The sequence below is a fragment of the Eleutherodactylus coqui genome, chromosome 11, assembly GCF_035609145.1.
Source record: "Eleutherodactylus coqui strain aEleCoq1 chromosome 11, aEleCoq1.hap1, whole genome shotgun sequence".
Classification (NCBI taxonomy): domain Eukaryota; kingdom Metazoa; phylum Chordata; class Amphibia; order Anura; family Eleutherodactylidae; genus Eleutherodactylus; species Eleutherodactylus coqui.
Genome location: NC_089847.1, coordinates 20,321,593 through 20,339,515, shown reverse-complemented (window position 1 = coordinate 20,339,515; position 17,923 = coordinate 20,321,593). Strand labels below are relative to the sequence as shown.

Sequence of the window (17,923 nt, the reverse complement as noted above, 5' to 3'; positions counted from 1 at the left end):
TAAAATGTCTTGTTCAGAAGGTCTTAAAGGGACTGTATCAAGATGACATCCTGCTAATTGGTGGGGGTCTCTTGCTGATCTTGTGGATGGGGGTCTTGTGTCCACCTCCACCTGTCGATGCAGGGGTTGCAGTGATGTCAGATTGAAAGGAGCGGTGGAAGAGCATTTCAATGGAGCTGACGAAAATATCTGAGCGCTTGACATTTGGCTATCTCCACCGTTCCATTGAAGGTGAAGTGCATCCAGCCCTCCATTCAGTCTCCTCCTAACTGTGGGGGGTGCAAGGGATACCTGTTCTTGGTAACAGCAAGGGTTTTTCAGCAGTGAGACCCTACCGATCAGCAAGTTATGCCCTAACCTATGGATAGGGAATAACTTGTAACCTTAGGACAATCCCTTTAAGCGACCCATTAATGCAGCACCAGCTAGACTCTTACAAGATCAGAGGCACAAGCCCCCAAGAAACAAATTTTGCTCTGCTCTCAAACCCCCCTCAAAATTATAAATACATATATGGGCGGCAAGATACTTATTAGACAACTTTTATAACTTGATGGCCTTAAGTGCCATTTACACACAACGATTATCGCTCAAAGTTCGCTCAAAAGCCATCGTTTGAGCGATAATCATTGTGTGTAAATGCTCCCAACTTTCACTCTTTGGCTGAATGATGATTTTTAGGTGAGCATAAAATCCATCATTCAGCCAGAGAGAAGATAACATAGACCGCATGCTGTGCTTGCTGTCCATGGTGCTGTATTCTCCACGGGCAGCACTGATTACATTGTATTCAGCCTGCAGCCCCACAGCAAAACAAAGGAGCTGAATGCTGAGAACAGACCACCTGCTGTTCTCTGCATACAGGTCCCGTAGCTTCATTTACATGCAAATGAAGGTGATAAGCTGCTAATGGACATAATTTAGTCACCACATAATTGTCAGATACCAGCTCTACACAATGATAGTGATGTTTATATAGATACATACGTAGTCCTTATTTTTTAGGGCATTTTCTGTGCAGCTTTTACAGGATTCAGTGCTTTTACTACGTCGCTTTGCCATTTTCATCTGTCTTGTTCTTGTTTAGTTCATTAACCCCTTAGCGACCAGGCGTATGTATTTTTACGGCACTCAATAAGAGGCCTTATGCAAGGCTGTCATTACAACACAACAGTCGAATTAAGACCAACATCGGAGTTCTGTATTGGGAAGAGCTGCGGCTCCGCTATCTACTGACCGCTAAGCTTCTGCAGTGACGGCCAGGAGTGGAGAGACCTACATGCCATGATCAATAGTGATCACGACATGTAAGTGGGTGGCAGGGAGAGGGGGCTCCCACTGTCATCCTTCGACACCCCACTATGCAATTGCTAAGAATCGATTAGTTCCATGGCAGCCAGAGGCCTGATTTAGTTTTCTTATCTAGTCAGAAACACCAGCCAATCAGGTCCTGCTGTAGGCAGGGTCTGAAAGAGCAGCTGTCCAAAGTATACTGCACTGCACTACATAAGTAATGCAGTGTAGTATACTAACAATCACATCTTCATGTTCCCTTGATGGGAAAAAAAAGAGCTAAACAAAGTTTATTTAAAAAAATAAGTTATAAACATTTTTCTCTACAAACCTCTTTCGTCATGAAAAAAAAAAAATTAACATAACATATCGTGGTATTTTTTTTTCTTATTTAATAAATCTTTTATTGGAAAAAGATACCTGTGAACAGACTATTTCTAATCCGTAACAATGATGATACAATATTTCCGTCTGTCTGCAGGCTCCTTTAGCGCACACACTTTAAAGTCTTGCGTCTTTCATATCGTACTATTCTTGATGACCCGTCTATTTTATCCCACAAGGTTGAACGATGTAAAAAAATGAAATAAGAAATAACGCCAAAGTTGCTATTTTTCATTTATCCGCCTCTCAAAAAAAACTATAAAAAGTGATCAAAAGTCGTATGAACATCAAAACTGTACTAATGGAAAATACATTTGGTGAAATAAAGCAGAGAAAGTCTGCACATCTGACAACTGAAGCGCTTAGTGGCTGTGCTGTCTGCTTCTACTTTACTGCATTTGGACTTTTTGAAGTTTCGGATCAGGCCCCTTGTTAGACGTGCCCCCATTTGGTGTTACTCAACTTCAGAGCTGCTGTATACATTTTGTTTGGCAAAAAAATGTTAGATGTCGTGGAAAGCGGTGATCAAATACAATTTTTTTAACTAAAAAGCGGGTTTTATTGTGCCAAAGCCATAAAAAGTGAAAATAAATATATAAATTTGATTGCCGTTATGGTATTGACCCAAAAAATAAAGTTAGCGCATTATTTATTTTGCACAATAAGCACCGTAAAAGGGGGGGGGGGGGGAATTACCATGACAAAATTGATACTTTTTGGTTTATCTGTCTTACAAAAAAATGTGATAAAAACCAATCAAAAAGTTGCATTTACCCCAAAATGCTACCGATGGAAACTGCAACGTAAATCAATCAATTGTCACATAGCTCCGTTGGGAGGATGTAAATTGTAGAAAAATACTAAAGGCCCCTTTTACACCTTACAATTATCATGCAAACTACTCATGCAATAAAAGAACAATCGGTGATAAATCGCTGATTGGATCCTTCATGCAGACCCGAAAATCACCAGAGTTGTATTGACCTGCAGAATAAAAGGTGAAACTTCATTTAGACCGTATGGTGAACCCTGTAAAAGAAAACTTAAATAAACAATGGTGAAATTAGTTTTTTTATCCTGACCCCCCCCCCTCCAAAAAAAAATTAATAAAAGTTAACTAACATAAATGTACCCAAAAATGTACCCCATTAAAACCTACAACTCGTCCCAGAAAAAAACCAAGTCTCATATTGTTATATTGACGAAAAAGAAATGTTATGGAACATAACGATGTAAAGACAAAATCTGCCCGGTCACTAGAGGGTTAAAACATGTTTTTTTTAAAAATGTATCTAAATTTTATAAGAATCTGCGCGCCATTTTGTCATTTTTGTCTATTTACAATTAATTTTATGTTGAATTACTTATTTTTTCACGGAAAGGTATTCTCTCTCGGACTTCCACATTCCAAATCCATGAGATCTTTCCATACATCATTTCACAATTTATGATGTTTCCTTTCTCTTCTGCTGTTCGCATTATCTTCTCTGTTTCGTCGCACTTGCTTCATTCTGTACACGCACCCGCTGTAGCTGAAGAAGAGGCTGGTATACTTGAAACGCGTTGTGCAGGTTGCTTCAATAAACGGAGCAGTCAGGTCCGTCCCACAACTCTGGCTCTTGTTATTTCATTGACCGATGGTTGCGCCTGGGCCAAGTTCTTTGTACATTCTTCAAATCACAACCCTTTCCAAAGTGTGGCATCACCTAGGTTGGCAGCACTTCAGCCAACCAATTAGTACAACCAATAATGGACTCCCTGGCATTTATGCCATATAAGTAAAACAGGGGGCGCGCCATCTTTTCTTTCCTAGTTTTCATACCACAGTGCACCTCTTAGTGCTCCCAAAGTAGTAATGATCTCCCATTGCACCCTCAAAGTGGTAATGTGCCCCTGATTTGCCCCTAGAGTATTAATAAGTACCCAAATATGCCTCAAAAGTAGTAATGAACCCCCATTGTGCACACAGGAGTAGTAATGAGCCACCGTTGTGCCCCCAGAGGTAGTAATAGACCCTCATTGAGCCCCCAAAGTGGTTAAATTTCCTAATGTACCCCCAGAGTAGCAATAGCCCACACTGCTTCCCCTTTGAGTAGTAATAGCCCCTGTTGTGCCCCCGGAGTAGTAATCAGTCCCAGTTATGACCCCAGAGTAATAATGTGCTCTCAGAATTGAAATAGCTCCCACTGTGCCCCTGGAATAGCAATGAGACCCCACTGTGTCCCCAGACAAGCAATAACCCCATTGTGCCCCCAGAATAGTAATAGCTCCCACCGTGCGCCCAGAATAGTAATAACTCCCACCGTACCCCAGAATAGTAATAGCTCCCACCGTGCCACCACAATAGTAATAGCTCCCACCATGCCCGCACAATAGTAATAGCTCCCACCATGCCCTCAGAATAGTAATAACTCCCACCGTGCCACCAGAATAGTAATAGCTTCCACGGTGCCACCAGGATAGTAATAGCTCCCACCATGCCCCCACAATAGTAATAGCTCCCACCTTGCCCCCAGAATAGTAATAACTCCCACCATGCCCCCACAATAGTAATAGCTCCCACCTTGCCCCCAGAATAGTAATAACTCCCACCGTGCCCCCACAATAGTAATAGCTCCCACCATACCCCAGAATAGTAATAACTCCCACCGTGCCCCCACAATAGTAATAGCTCCCACCATACCCCAGAATAGTAATAACTCCCACCGTGCCCCCACAATAGTAATAGCTCCCACCGTGCCCGCACAATAGTAATAGCTCCCACCATACCCCAGAATAGTATTAACTCCCACCGTGCCCCCACCATAGTAATAGCTCCCACTGTGCCCCCAGAATAGTAATAGCTCCTACCGTGCCCCCACAATAGTAATAGCTCCCACCATGCCCCCAGTACAGTAATAGCTCCCACCATACCCCAGAATAGTAATAGCTCCCACCATACCCCAGAATAGTAATAGCTCCCACCATACCCCAAAATAGTAATAACTCCCACCGTGCCCCCACAATAGTAATAGCTCCCACCGTGCCCGCACAATAGTAATAGCTCCCACCATACCCCAGAATAGTAATAACTCCCACCGTGCCCCCACCATAGTAATAGCTCCCACTGTGCCCCCAGAATAGTAATAGCTCCTACCGTGCCCCCACAATAGTAATAGCTCCCACCATGCCCCCAGAACAGTAATAGCTCCCACCATACCCCAGAATAGTAATAGCTCCCACCATGCCCCCAGAATAGTAATAGCTCCCACCATACCCCAGAATAGTAATAGCTCCCACCATACCCCAGAATAGTAATAGCTCCCACCATACCCCAGAATAGTAATAGCTCCCACCATACCCCAGAATAGTAATAGCTCCCACCATACCCCAGAATAGTAATAGCTCCCACCATACCCCAGAATAGTAATAACTCCCACCGTGCCCCCACAATAGTAATAGCTCCCACCGTGCCCCCACAATAGTGGACCCTCTATGCCCTGGCCCCCTAACTGCATGTTATTTTATAATGACCTTAGTGCAGTCACTACGCGGGGCAGCTTTGTGTATCTTGAATTATCCTCCTCTGTCTATTGGCAGATCACAACAGCAAACAAGAGACAGAGGAGGATATTACAAGATACACAAAGCTGCCGTACCCCGCAGCTGCTCCTCCCAGTGTGTCATATATTTAAATATATAATAAACACATCCTATATTTTATTTACTAATCCAAACCAGATGCGTAAACACTTTCTAGTTTTCTAATCTGGGGCGGCCATCTTGACCAAGCCACATTCAACAGCATTTAGAGGCAGAATTTACAGCAGTCTCAGGGGCCATTCACATATTTGAACCCATTGACTTCCATATTGTGGGCATGCTGTGATCTGTGCAGAGGTCATTGTGCAGGGAGGGGAGGAGGTCAGCTGTAACCATCACCTATTATGAGTGGTGGATCTATATATAGATGTCACCTATCATTGTAACCCTGCCTGTTATGATACTAAGATGACGGCTGGGAAGTTTTCTCTACAGAACAGGAAGTGTCAGTAATAAAATGACATCACACTTGGAGTTTATATACAATGTATAATTCTTCAATACATTCGATGAAAGTAAGAAGCATATTCATGAAAATACGTAAGTAGTTCATACAACTTCACGTCTACAGAAAGACATCCAGTGGTGATCTAGAACCTCATTGCAGAAAATAGGAAATTCTCCCCGGACGTTGAGTGCCATCTAGTGACCAAAACAAGCAAAACATTTAATGATAGAAAACCTCTACTTAGAAGGGTCCATCCAGGACTGCAGCCAATGGATGGGGTCCCGATGGGGGCATCCACTGACGTAATGATATTTTTATTAAATAGTGCAAAATATGTAAACAAGCAATTAAAACAAATCTATTAATAACAATTTAGTTCATGGCTACAAAAAGAGATGATCCAGAAACTTGCTGTAGACATGACTGACATCTAGTGGCCAACGGAGGAATAAACATCTAATTCTAGAAAGGTGAGTATTAAAGGGATTTTGCCTCTATAGAAAAATGGTTGGACTGGAAAAAAATAATAAATGTGAGAAGATGTTTTAAAAATGGATCCAAATCTGTTAAAACAATGAAAGCAGAGTTACGTACGCGGCCGTTGAATCGGCGATCCAGCACTGCGGCCCCGCAGTCCTCAGGGTCTTTGTTTAGGAATGGCTACCACCTGACTGCAGCAGCCAATCAGAGGCCGCGGTGGTCATGTGCCGTTCTCCTGGCATCACCGCTCAGATGCTGGGAGCCATGATGCCAGGTGAACGTCATGTGACCACTACAGTCTCTGATTGGTAAGTACCGCTGCTTTTACTAAGAGATTTGGGTCCATTTAAAAAAAAAAAAAAACAGTATCCCACCCGGACAGCCCTGTTAACCCCGATGGTAGAGAGTGATATTCGGACTTTTCTGACACCTCTTTTAAAAAACCAAAAATGATGAAGGATTGTGCAGAGTGAACAGGCACGTGAGCGCGTTAACGGACGCATTTGTACACGCAAAATCCGTGCTTGCATTCGCAGAGAATAGAACTTATTGTTTTCAATGGATTAATTCTCACTTTCACAAAAAAACGCAACATGCTCTATTTTGGTGCGCGTTTTCACACCAAAGGCACCATAGGAGCCTATGAGGTTGCACAAATGCACGGTACTGGTGTACCTTGACGCTACCGGAAGATAGGGGTTTGGGAAGAGGAATGCCCCTGTCACGCCCCTAGCTGCCGATTGGCGGATTTCTGAATGCTCCTAGCACCGTCAACATGGTTTTTTTGCCAGTGCTGGAGGCTTAGTGTAAGGGTCTGTTTTCATGATAGGCGAATAAACCCTTACCCTAACCCTCCAGGACATCCAAAATTCAATGTACAGGCTGCTGCTACAAGCTGTGCCTCTCCTGCCAGGTCTGCCACCGAGTCTCCTCCTGCAGTGTCTCTCTCCTCCTGGCGCCGGCTCTCCTGCAGCCGCTCTCTCGTCCTGCCACCCGTGCTGCCAGTGCTCCTGCCACTGAGGGCACTGCCTCTCACAGACTCCCCGCTATGCTTCATCCGCCGCCTCTGGTCCCAGCGTCATCGCTGTCCTCCTGCCGTCGGCTGTGCCATCGCCTGCGCTTGTAGCTCTCAGTGTCGCCACTGTGCGCCTGGGGATTCAACACGCCCCCAGCCAATCAGCAGCTGGGGGCATTAGTAGCTATTTCTGACAGCTATATCATGTCGCCACCCCTTACTACTGGTGGCGACATAATACACCAGTCCCTAAATGCACATCCAATCCCTGCGCAATTGCGCAATGAAATGGCCAGGGAAATCAAAAACACCGGGGACTAATTAGGCTGCACAGCCTTTTAAATCCCAGTCCGGGTGTGTCCCGCACTAATGTGTATGGTCCCCGGAAAGGCAGTAAGTACACTAAAAAGCACTGATATGCACATGATAGCGTGACCTTCACAGCTCATCTGAAGCCACCCTTAGGCCTCTTTCACACAGCCGAAAGATGCCTTCCGGACAAAAGACATATCGCAGCCGAAAAACACATGAACAGGAAAAAGCTATGACCAAGTCCCAGATAAAATTCGCGTTTTCTTATTCATTCACCAGGTGGGTGAGGCGTAAAGACGCCACAGCTCGGAATTCCTGTGGTCGGAAGAAATGCTCAGCATGGCTTCTATTATTTAAATCTAACCAGCTTTTGTAGTTTAGCAGTGTTAGCCGCTAAACTCTCTCCTCCTCCCTTTGCCGGCAGCTCCCATAGAAGCCTATGGGAGCTGCCAGTTGATCGCAGCTAATAGATAGGGCAAGACCTATCTTTTCCGGCCGCATCAAAACATCGTCCGGCGTATTTGGCCGCAATGTTTTGACGCAGCTAAAAATTTGCAAACTGAATAAATGCTTTGGAATCCAACGCTTAAGAACCTGGCAGCAAGTGTTCAATTCTGCTGCAGCGCCCCCACGGGTCAAATCAAGCATTACACAGTTCCAACTGAAATCAATGGGCTGTCCTTGGAATACATGGATGTGTTGGGTCCTCCAGAACAAGAAAGGCTCTCATCTGGCTAATCAGCGGGGGTTCCAAGGAAAGGCCCCCTTTTATTAATTTAGAGACCTTGTAAAACAGATGGCGGGGTGCAGCAGTCACGTCGGGTACATTTGTATGCTCCAATGCTCCAATGCCAGAATGGAAGATACTATTAAGTAACTGGCGCATAGTAGGTGGTGGTGACAGAAGTGCTGTCACATGGGGGCTCAAGTCACAGGTCTGACTCCACGACTTATACTCTCTGACAACTTTAGTTTAAACCTAATTCTGGATGCATACAGACGTATTTGCACGTACATTTGCGCACAAAAACATTGTGTAAGCGATACACAGAAAAAATAACCCATTGATGTCCGTGGGTTCGTTCACTTTAACGGTTTTGTTTTTGAGCACATTTCACGCTTTTACAAAAAAAATAGGACCTACCCCATTTCCCTGCGCATTGCGCACCAAAGGTGCCCATAGAAGTCAATGGGAAGTTCATGAATGTGCGCACTACTCAATGAGATGCACAATACGCTGCGCAAACTCCCTGGGTAAAAGCACATACCGGGACCTCGTCAGGCTTTATGGCAAAAACAGATGGCCGTATGCGCCACTACACTCACCACTACAGGGCATATTTGCGCATGAACGGTAAATACTTTGTGTGGGAAAGATATGGCAAGTCCTATCTTTTCTCGCCCGTACTATTAACAGGTGAGAATACCGCTAATAAGAATGAGACCACTGAAATAAATGACGAAGCCCTAAAAAGATAGGACCTGAGCGACTGAAATTCCTTGCTGCGTGAAAAGATAGGACCTGACTTATCTTTGGTGCGCAATGCGCAGGAGTTTCCGTTGACTCCTATGGGAGCTGGACAAAAAGGGAGGGAGTGCTGCCACGCTGCTAAACCCAGAAGCACGTTTTAAATGTCGTGCTGTATGCTGCTGTTAATTCCCACGGGGATGAGAGCACTCCCTGCGGGTTCCCTTCATTTCCAAAGGGCTGGAGGGATTTCCCCCTCAGCAGTGAGAGAGATAGAACAATGAAGGAAGTCCCCGAGGGAACCCCCTTCTTTGCAAGGCTTCCCTTCATCTCAGCGGGGCTGGAGGAATATCCCTGCTGCGGGGAGAGAAAGGTTCCCATGCAGGGGAGAAGAGGGAAATCTCAAGCAGCGCAATTCCGGGTTTCCCCTGTAGGGGAGAATAAGGGATTCCCCAGCAGAATAAGGGATTCCCCAGGGGAATCCTGGCATTGCGCTGCTGGGAATTTCCTTCTTCTCCCCTGCAGGGAAACCCCGACATTGCGCTGCTGAGGATTTCCTTCTTCTCCCCTGCAGGGGAACTTCTCTCTCCCCACAGAGGGGAAGCTCCACGGAGAAGGGGGTTCCCCGGGGCTTTGCTTATTCTTTCTCTCCTCCCAGAGCAGCAGCGCTTTTTTTAAAGCAACACACAGCTCCCAATCGTGTGAATGGGCAATTTCACCACTAATTACACTGGTAGCGGGAAATCATCTATTCACACGTTTTTCTTGCGAGTTTTCTTACGCGCTAATTGCGCTAATTTGATGCCCATGTGAAAAAGACCTTATGTATTTGTGCAGGGAAAGAGAACATTTAGAGCTCTTAAAACTAATTGGTCATTTCAATGGCTGAGAGTTTTTTTAGTGCTTTCCTTTGCATATGACTTATACGCACAAAATGTACCGTAAAATACGCCGATACGTACGCAAATATGCAACGACCATTCTGCAAAAACGGAGCACAAATACGCACAACACTTGTGTAAACCCGGCGTTTAAGGGGTCAATTCCTTTCCAATGTGCCTCATCTCGGCTGTTCTCGGATGAAGCTTGTATGTTATATGAGAAGCCAGCGGTGAGCAGCGCCTCATTAGGAGAGAAGCCTGCAGTACTTATTAAATGCCCATCCACTCCTCCGTTCCCCGCACATCAGCACTTAGATAAAAAATGATATATTTAGCCATTTGACTCGCGTAATTTCAAGATGCTGAGAAAAAAATCCCTTTCAAGGTGCTGTCTGTAAAAGAGGAATCTGCAGACGTCTTTCCCCGGCGTGATCGATAGACGCTCTGCAGCGCCGGTCAATCAGGAGCTTATGGCATTTTGATGAGAATGAACGGAATCTTGTGATCGCTCGTACCGGACCCATTATAGTACACTGCGGTATTCAGACGCGTTTTATTATGGGGATCAATGTTGCGCACAATTAAAACAATGCAGTACTTCCTCTTTGGTCCGTATTCACAGTCCAAAATCGCACTTGGAATCTATGGGAGTATAATAAAAGCGCAGCCAACACCAATGTTGCCAGAAGACACGGAAGGCAAAAAAAAAGGGACATCAATTGAGTCTTCTTGTGTTTTTTTTATTACGCGCTTGAAAAACGGATGACGCACTGATCGCGCAAAGATGTAAAAGTAGCACATGTGGCAACAAAAACGCACGCAACACGCACATACAGAGTGAAATTGGACAGAAATTGCTTACGCTCGTGTGAATCAGCCCTAAGAGGAAGCTTCCCGTCCACCATTGATTGATATGAAACACTCTGACACACGAGCGTATGTGAATTGCGCACGCTTCAGCACAATATATTTTGTGTCGTGAATGAGTCTTTTTTGTGCATGTAGTGCAGGGGTTTTACGCACGAGACACTACCACACCCCGAATTAAAAGGCTATTTGACCTAATGAGGTCTAGGTGTGTTCTGTATAGTATGGAATTGCGCATTTCGGGATCTTTGGTGCGCAAATGTGCACAAAAATAGAGCACGCTGCGTTTCTTTCCGCATGCAAAAATGACAAATACAAACTAACCCATTGAAATCAATGGGTTGTATTCTCTGCGTATTGCGCTTGTGTGAAGCTGCCTTAATATACAATACATTGCGTACTGCTGTGTGGCGACACATCCTCATACACTGGCTTGGCTTTCCTGTACTCAGGAAGGATGTAGCAGTGCTTGAGGGGGTTCAAAGAAGGGCAACTAAACTAATACATGGAATGACGGGACTGGAATACCCAGAGAGGCATCAAAATTGGGATTATTCACCCTGGAAAAAAATGGTTAAGGGGCGATCAAATAACTATGTATAAATACATGAGGGGACAATACAAGGATCTCTCCCGCGATCTGTTTACACCCAGGACCGTGACGGTAACAAGAGGGCATCCGCTACGTCTAGAAGAAAGCATTTTTCATCACCAACACAGAAGGGGTTCTTTACTATAAGAGCAGTGAGACTGTGGATCTCTCTGCCTGAGGACGTGGTGATGGTGAACTCAATAGAGGATTATAAGAGGGACTAGACGTCTTTCTAGAGCGCTATGATATTACAGGATATAGACAGTAAATAACCAGCGGGGTTGTTGATCCGGAACTTTCAAGCGTTGATCCAGAGATTATTCTGACAGCCATTATGGAGTCGGGAAGGAATTTTTCCCCCCAAAAGGGCTAAATTGGCTTTTGCCTCATTGTTTTTATTTGCCTTCCTCTGGATCAACAAGGGGGGTGGAAACAGGCTGAACTGGATGGACATTGTCTCCCTTTAGCCTAACATACCATGTTACTATGCATGTAATACGTGGTAAGATAGTATGTGTCATGTTCATTTTGCATGCTGTGTGTGTGAGGCAGTGTTGAAAGTAATGTAAAGTTAGTTACTGTGTATTACGCAACTGTAGTGGCCCAGTACAATGGGGCCCCTCCATAACTGTATGCATGCATTTGTCTATGTAATGTCAGTGTCTTCCGTGTTGCATGAATGATGTGTATTGCCTATCTGCAGCACTGAAAGGGCTAAGTGTCTGGTACGTAAGCTGACTGTCTGGAAAATGTATCCGTTTGTTTGTCACGTGACCTTGTGATATATATATATGTGGATGCGAGGTGTGTGCAAGAGAGTTCTGGGTTGAGGTTGTTCTGTTCTGGAGAGCGCAAGAGGACCACGCAGGCACCTTCAGCCTGTGCGGCCCAGAATGGAAGAGGCGGAAAGGCATCTATAGCCTGCCCTGGGACTGCCATACCTAGGAGATAGGGAAGGACTCTTCCCGAGCTAGGAGAGAGAGTGAGGAACCGCCATGCAGTGTCTGGTATGTGAGCTGACTGTCTGGAAAATGTATCCGTTTGTTTGTCACGTGACCTTGTGATATATATGTGGATGCGAGGTGTGTGCAAGAGAGTTCTGGGTTGAGGTTTTTCTGTTCTGGAGATAGGGAAGGACTCTTCCCGTGCTAGGAGAGAGAGTGAGGAACCGCCATGCAGCGCACCCGGTTTTATCAAATGTGAGTGTTGAGAGGTGAGTGTTGGAGAGAAGAGAGAGCGTTGCTGGGATTAGGACCCACATATAACAGGACTGTGGTTTCTCTTTTTTACCCGTGAGTCCTCCCTGTTACACTACTTTGATGCATTTGCACTGTTTTCCTGCTGGCATGTATTTCAGAGTTGTCAACAGGTTACCACAAGTAAAGCGACCAGCCGCTCGTCCATTTCCGGAGGCTGTGTCTTAAAAGAATCCCGTGTGATGCGTGGATTTACTCCGCTATCCAGGAATTCCCCTGCGGCAGAAGAAACAGTGGCGTCACGCGTGACATAAGAGACCAAGGTAATCCATCATTAGGTTTCTTATTTATTAACCTGTCCTCAGCCCCTTGGACATGTCACCCAGGTGGGAGATGGTAGAGCCACCGTGACAAGGCCCAAACTCTACCCTGCTGTCTCCTAGGCCGTATCCCGCTCCTCGGATGCTGCACAAACAAAACCCATGCGTGTAGTATGCAGTACATGTGAGCACCCGCACCGTCCCCAGCAACCCAGCTAACTAGGTGCACGCCCTCTGCGCACAGGAGCGCGTGCACAGAGCTGGCGTACCGGATCACAGCGGCCAGGCGAGGTCACAAGGACCGCGGCTCCCTGCGCCGCACCCCCGAAGCCCGGGTGCTAGGACCGACCAGTGGTGCGGGCCTGGAGACCCCGAGAGCCGCCGGACCTGACACATAATTACCTTCCTGGCTGTCCGCTCTTAAAGCCACTGCTGCGTCCATCTTGTGGACTATATAGGCATGCGTGCCTAGTCATCTCTTTAGGAGTGTGCACCTATCTAGTCCATAGGATACAATCACCTTTAGGCCGCCTGCAGATGGCCGGGTCGGATCCTGCTACGAGAATTCTCGACCCGAGCCCCTGCAGGGACCAGTGCGGCACTCACCTCTCCCGCAGCTCCGGTTCTTTGATGTGCCGGCTGCCGGCCAGCCAGCACATGCGCACACCGGAGTCTGCGGCCGGGGAGTGACATAGAAATAGAGCATGCCGCAAATTGTTTTCTGCGCGTGATTTCGCGCAGACAAATCGCGGCCATCTGCCTAGGATTGCTTTTTTTAATGCAATCCTATGGCAGCTTCCACGAGCGGAAATTCTGCGGGAAATCCTGCCGCGGAATTTCTGCCCGTGTGCAGGGAGCCTTAATAGCAGACAGCGGAGGAATGGCAGGGAAGGTAAGTATAAGGGCCACATCCCTACAGCAGCTCCTATGAACCTATAACTCTAGTTTCTGAGGCTCACAGATTCCCTCTCGGAAAAGTAAAGTACCAGAAGGAGAAGGAACTTCCAGTAAGACTACTCAGTAACAGATGGCTAGAAGAGATAAGCAGCACCTACAGTTGCAATCAGTTATCACCTCCTCCATTACAGATTAGGTTTATTTGCCAAGTTTACAAACTTTCAGCTGTTTACAAAAATAATAGTTAAACAAGAACAATTCAAATATTTCAACACAACTAACAGAACGAGAGGTTTCTCCAAATTCCACATAAAATGCTATTTCTAATGGCGACTTATCTAGACAGCAGCTTCTGACAGCGATCCTGAGGAGCCTCACCCCATTCCTCATGGTCTCCAGGTCACTAGTACTCTCGGAATTGTATGCTGCAGCCGCCTTCTTCACATCCAACCAAAGAATTTCTATGGGGTTCAAGTCAGGCAGCCATGGTGGCCACTCCAGAATATTCGAGGACTTCTTCTGAAACCAAGCGTTGGTGGACCTTGAGGTATGCCTGGACTCATCCTGTTGGAAGGTCCAATGACACCCAAGCTTCAGCTTCCTCACAGATGGCATGACGTTTTCTCCTAGAATTTCCTGATACTTGACTGATTCCATCTTTTCCTCCACATGCTGCAGGTGTAGTGGCCCAGAACGTATATTCCTGGCCCCTCCATAAATGTCATGTCTTTTGTAGGTGTGCTGTGCAAAAACTGTCTTGTCGTTTGTTATGTGTATTGTACAGCTGCAGCAAGTGAGAGGTTAATGGTTGCATGAGCCTGGGAGATATTTGCAAATATATCAATATTTGTCTAGTCATGTGATTTGTGTAGTCTATAAGTATGAGTGTTTTGGGTGTGGTGGAGGTTCATCCTCTTCAACGGTAGAGAGGAGTGGAGTGCCGGCCACATGGGGGTACCTTTAACCCTCATGTGGTGAAGACAATGGAAGAGGAAGAGAGGTATCCTGAGGATCCGAATGCCAGGGACTGAATAGAAGGGAGGAGAGACTGAGAGAGAGAGAGAGAGAGCGTGAAAGTAGAAAGGCCAAATTCATCGTGCAGAGGTACTGTACCACGAGAGTGTCTGTGGAGTGACCCTACCCCATCCTCCATTGGAGAGTTCCCCTTCCGGGAGCATTGCCTAGCAGATATCTACAGGGATGGTTTCATCCTGAGCTTCCTTCCTGATCTCTAATCTTCTGTCTACATGCACCAGTAGTTTAAGAAGTGTATTTTTGCAAAGTTATTCAGTAAAGTTTTGCCAGGCCCTGACCTTTCCCAGGACCTGAGGTACGTTATTCCAGTCTAAAGCTTCTTTATTTACCACCGAGGGTCATTCCAGTGGGTAACGGAAGGGTGGCGTCACCCGTTAAAACGTTATCTCCTGTTCTTATGTTTATTAGCCATCCCTCTCCTAGGCCGAGGCTATGTGTTTCCCTCCAGGAAGGAATCTGGTAAGTGCCACCGTGACAAGTGTCCACTTTACCCTCCCAGCTCCTCAACGCATGCCCTGTGTCCGAAGTCACCCTACAGGATGCTGCACAGTTTTCCAGCGACTGAGAAAGCAAAGCAGCTCCAGAGCATCACGTATTTCGGCCCAAACTATAGTTCCAGAACTATGTTTTTGGCTTGACGTAAAAACGCCTGGCGCTATATTGGTCGACCGGGCGTTTTTACTTTTCACAAATACGCCCATGTGATCTGATGCATTGGAATCCAATGCATCAGATCACAGCGCATATCCGCCGGCCGGAAATGGCCGGTCGATATGCGCTCATGTGAAAGAAGTCTTACTGTGCAAACAAAAATCTCAGCGCTGTTGCCACCAGTTCTTGTTGCAGGGCTTTTACAGTCACTGGAGGGTTTTTGACCACCTGCCTCCTCAGGAATCCGGTGATAACATCCTCTTTCTGCCACGTCCAGGTAGTGTAGTCAGTGTTCATTTAGCTTTGAGCTTACAAATATCAAGAGCCTTTGTTATTTTTTGTATCATTTTCCTTGTTTGTGCCAGACCATGATCTCTTCTCTTAACTTTTTGGATTTCTTGACTTATCCACATTTCTAACATGCAATCAAACATCACTAATGCCCTAGCCAGTCCAGGCATTTGATGTGTTTTATCTCAAGTACACCTAATGAAGCCCTTGAATAGTTACATCAGGTGTGCTTGAGATACCACCTTATTTGCAAATGTGTGCATTAAGGTGGAATTTTATTCAGGGGGTTGAATAATTTTGAAACTGCATTAACCATTAAAAGTGACATCTTGTGTTGAATTTGGAGAAACCATTTGTTATATTAGTTTAGTTGAGTAGTGGCTTTGAAGTAGCCTCCTTCTGCTATGATAAGGGCAGATCACCCAAGAAGTCATTCACCGTCATCTGCAGGAGACTCAGCTGCCGATCCACATTGAGAGTCCCTGGAATGAACACAGGTCCAACGACGGCTCCATGCAACAATTGTAGCAGAAGGAGGCCACTTCGAGTCATAGCAGCGGTCCCACAGGACTTAGAGAGATGCGGAAAGTGGACTTCTGCTTCTCACATGCTAATCTTCGACTTTGCATTTCAGTTTTACTCTCTTACAGGAGGCACAACACAAAATTGAAATCCATGTTCTGGGACGTCCAGGAGCCCATGGACCATACCATCATGTAGCACATCTAAGCCTTCCTATTTAAGTATGGTATTACTTCAATAAAGGGCACCAGTATTGAGATATAGTTCTGTATCTATCTTTTTGCCTATACCCTGTGTGATTCAACATGCTATGTATTGCTTTTACTCTGATCTTGGGGTTGTATACCACCCAACACCTGAGATAGTGTAGGTGGCACCTATGGCTCCTTATGAGAAAATGTCCTCCTTCTTTTTGGTTTTCTACTTGCAAATCCAACCAAGGTAAGATGCTGCCAGAAACTGTGGTCAGAAACGCTCTTTTCTCCTTAGGGAGAGCAACTATATACTATAAATAAGTGAGGAGACTCAAATGGCCACGCACGCTCCTCTGGGTAATATGCAAATAAGGGAGATGGAATAAATCCTCCACAGTGCCACCTACTGAAAGGCAGCATTCCTTCAAGTCAAAGTGGGACTTTTTATACAAGTCTTGCTACAATGACTGGGAATCAAAAGCAAGTCTCCTCACTTATTTATAGTATATAGTTGCTCTCCCTAAGGAGAAAAGAGCGTTTCTGACCCCTGTCCCAGGCCTCTCACTAGCAAAAGCCAGACTCCTACTGTACACTGATGATGGGCAATAACCCGGAAACAGCTGTATGTACATGGGGTCTGTCTTTGCTTTTGATTCCCAGTCATTGTAGCAAGACTTGTATAAAAAGTCCCACTTTGACTTGAAGGAATGCTGCCTTTTAGTAGGTGGCACTGTGGAGGATTTATTCCATCTCCCTTATTTGCCAGAAACTGTGTAATATGCAGCTGGGTGTAATGTCTGCACGTTACCAGTAGAGGAGAGTAGACTCCATGCTATCACACAGTGAGCTGATTGCACTTTGCTTATGAGCGGCATATGCTGCTCTATGGAGAACGAAGCAGTTATCAGCTGCCATTGATTTTCTTCTCCCGATAATGTGTTATTATAATATTGCTCTGCAGAGATATTTCGCTAAGACGGGGCTGAAAAAAAATGTTCCTCTCCCAGTAAAATGATTTATTCTCATACCTTGTAGAGGGATTGCTGAAATGAATGTGATTGCATCAGGGATATTGTTATATGGGTCAGAGCATTTCCATTTCTGATCATTTTCAACAAGTCACGGATGAAGCCCAGCAACCACATTCCTATATGAACTCCAAGCTTCTGGACCCCAATGCAAAATCTGTAACAGGGCTCCTCCACCTACCATGTGCCATTTATATTACTGATGTGACGGAGGGACCTTTTCGCCCCCCTCGGGCACCGGGGTGTGACTGCTACCTCTATAGCTACGGTTTTGCATTGTCCTGTTTGGTCTTCCACTTCTTAGAATGAAGTCGGGCAGATTGCTGCAGGTCTGGTCTTCCTAATCAGCCATAGCAGTTATCACTCAGGAGGTATGGTATTATATAGCATCCATTGAAATGGTCAAGGATTGCGGATAAATATTTGACCAGTGGGGGTATCACCACTGAGACCCCCACCAATCCTGA

General features: G+C 45.7%; 1 long non-coding RNA gene across 1 annotated transcript in view; it reads right to left on the bottom strand.

Moving 5' to 3' along the window:
- LOC136582614 (uncharacterized) overlaps positions 1-17,923 on the bottom strand; it is a 64,752-nt gene that overhangs the window by 9,867 nt on the left and 36,962 nt on the right. The window lies entirely within an intron of this gene.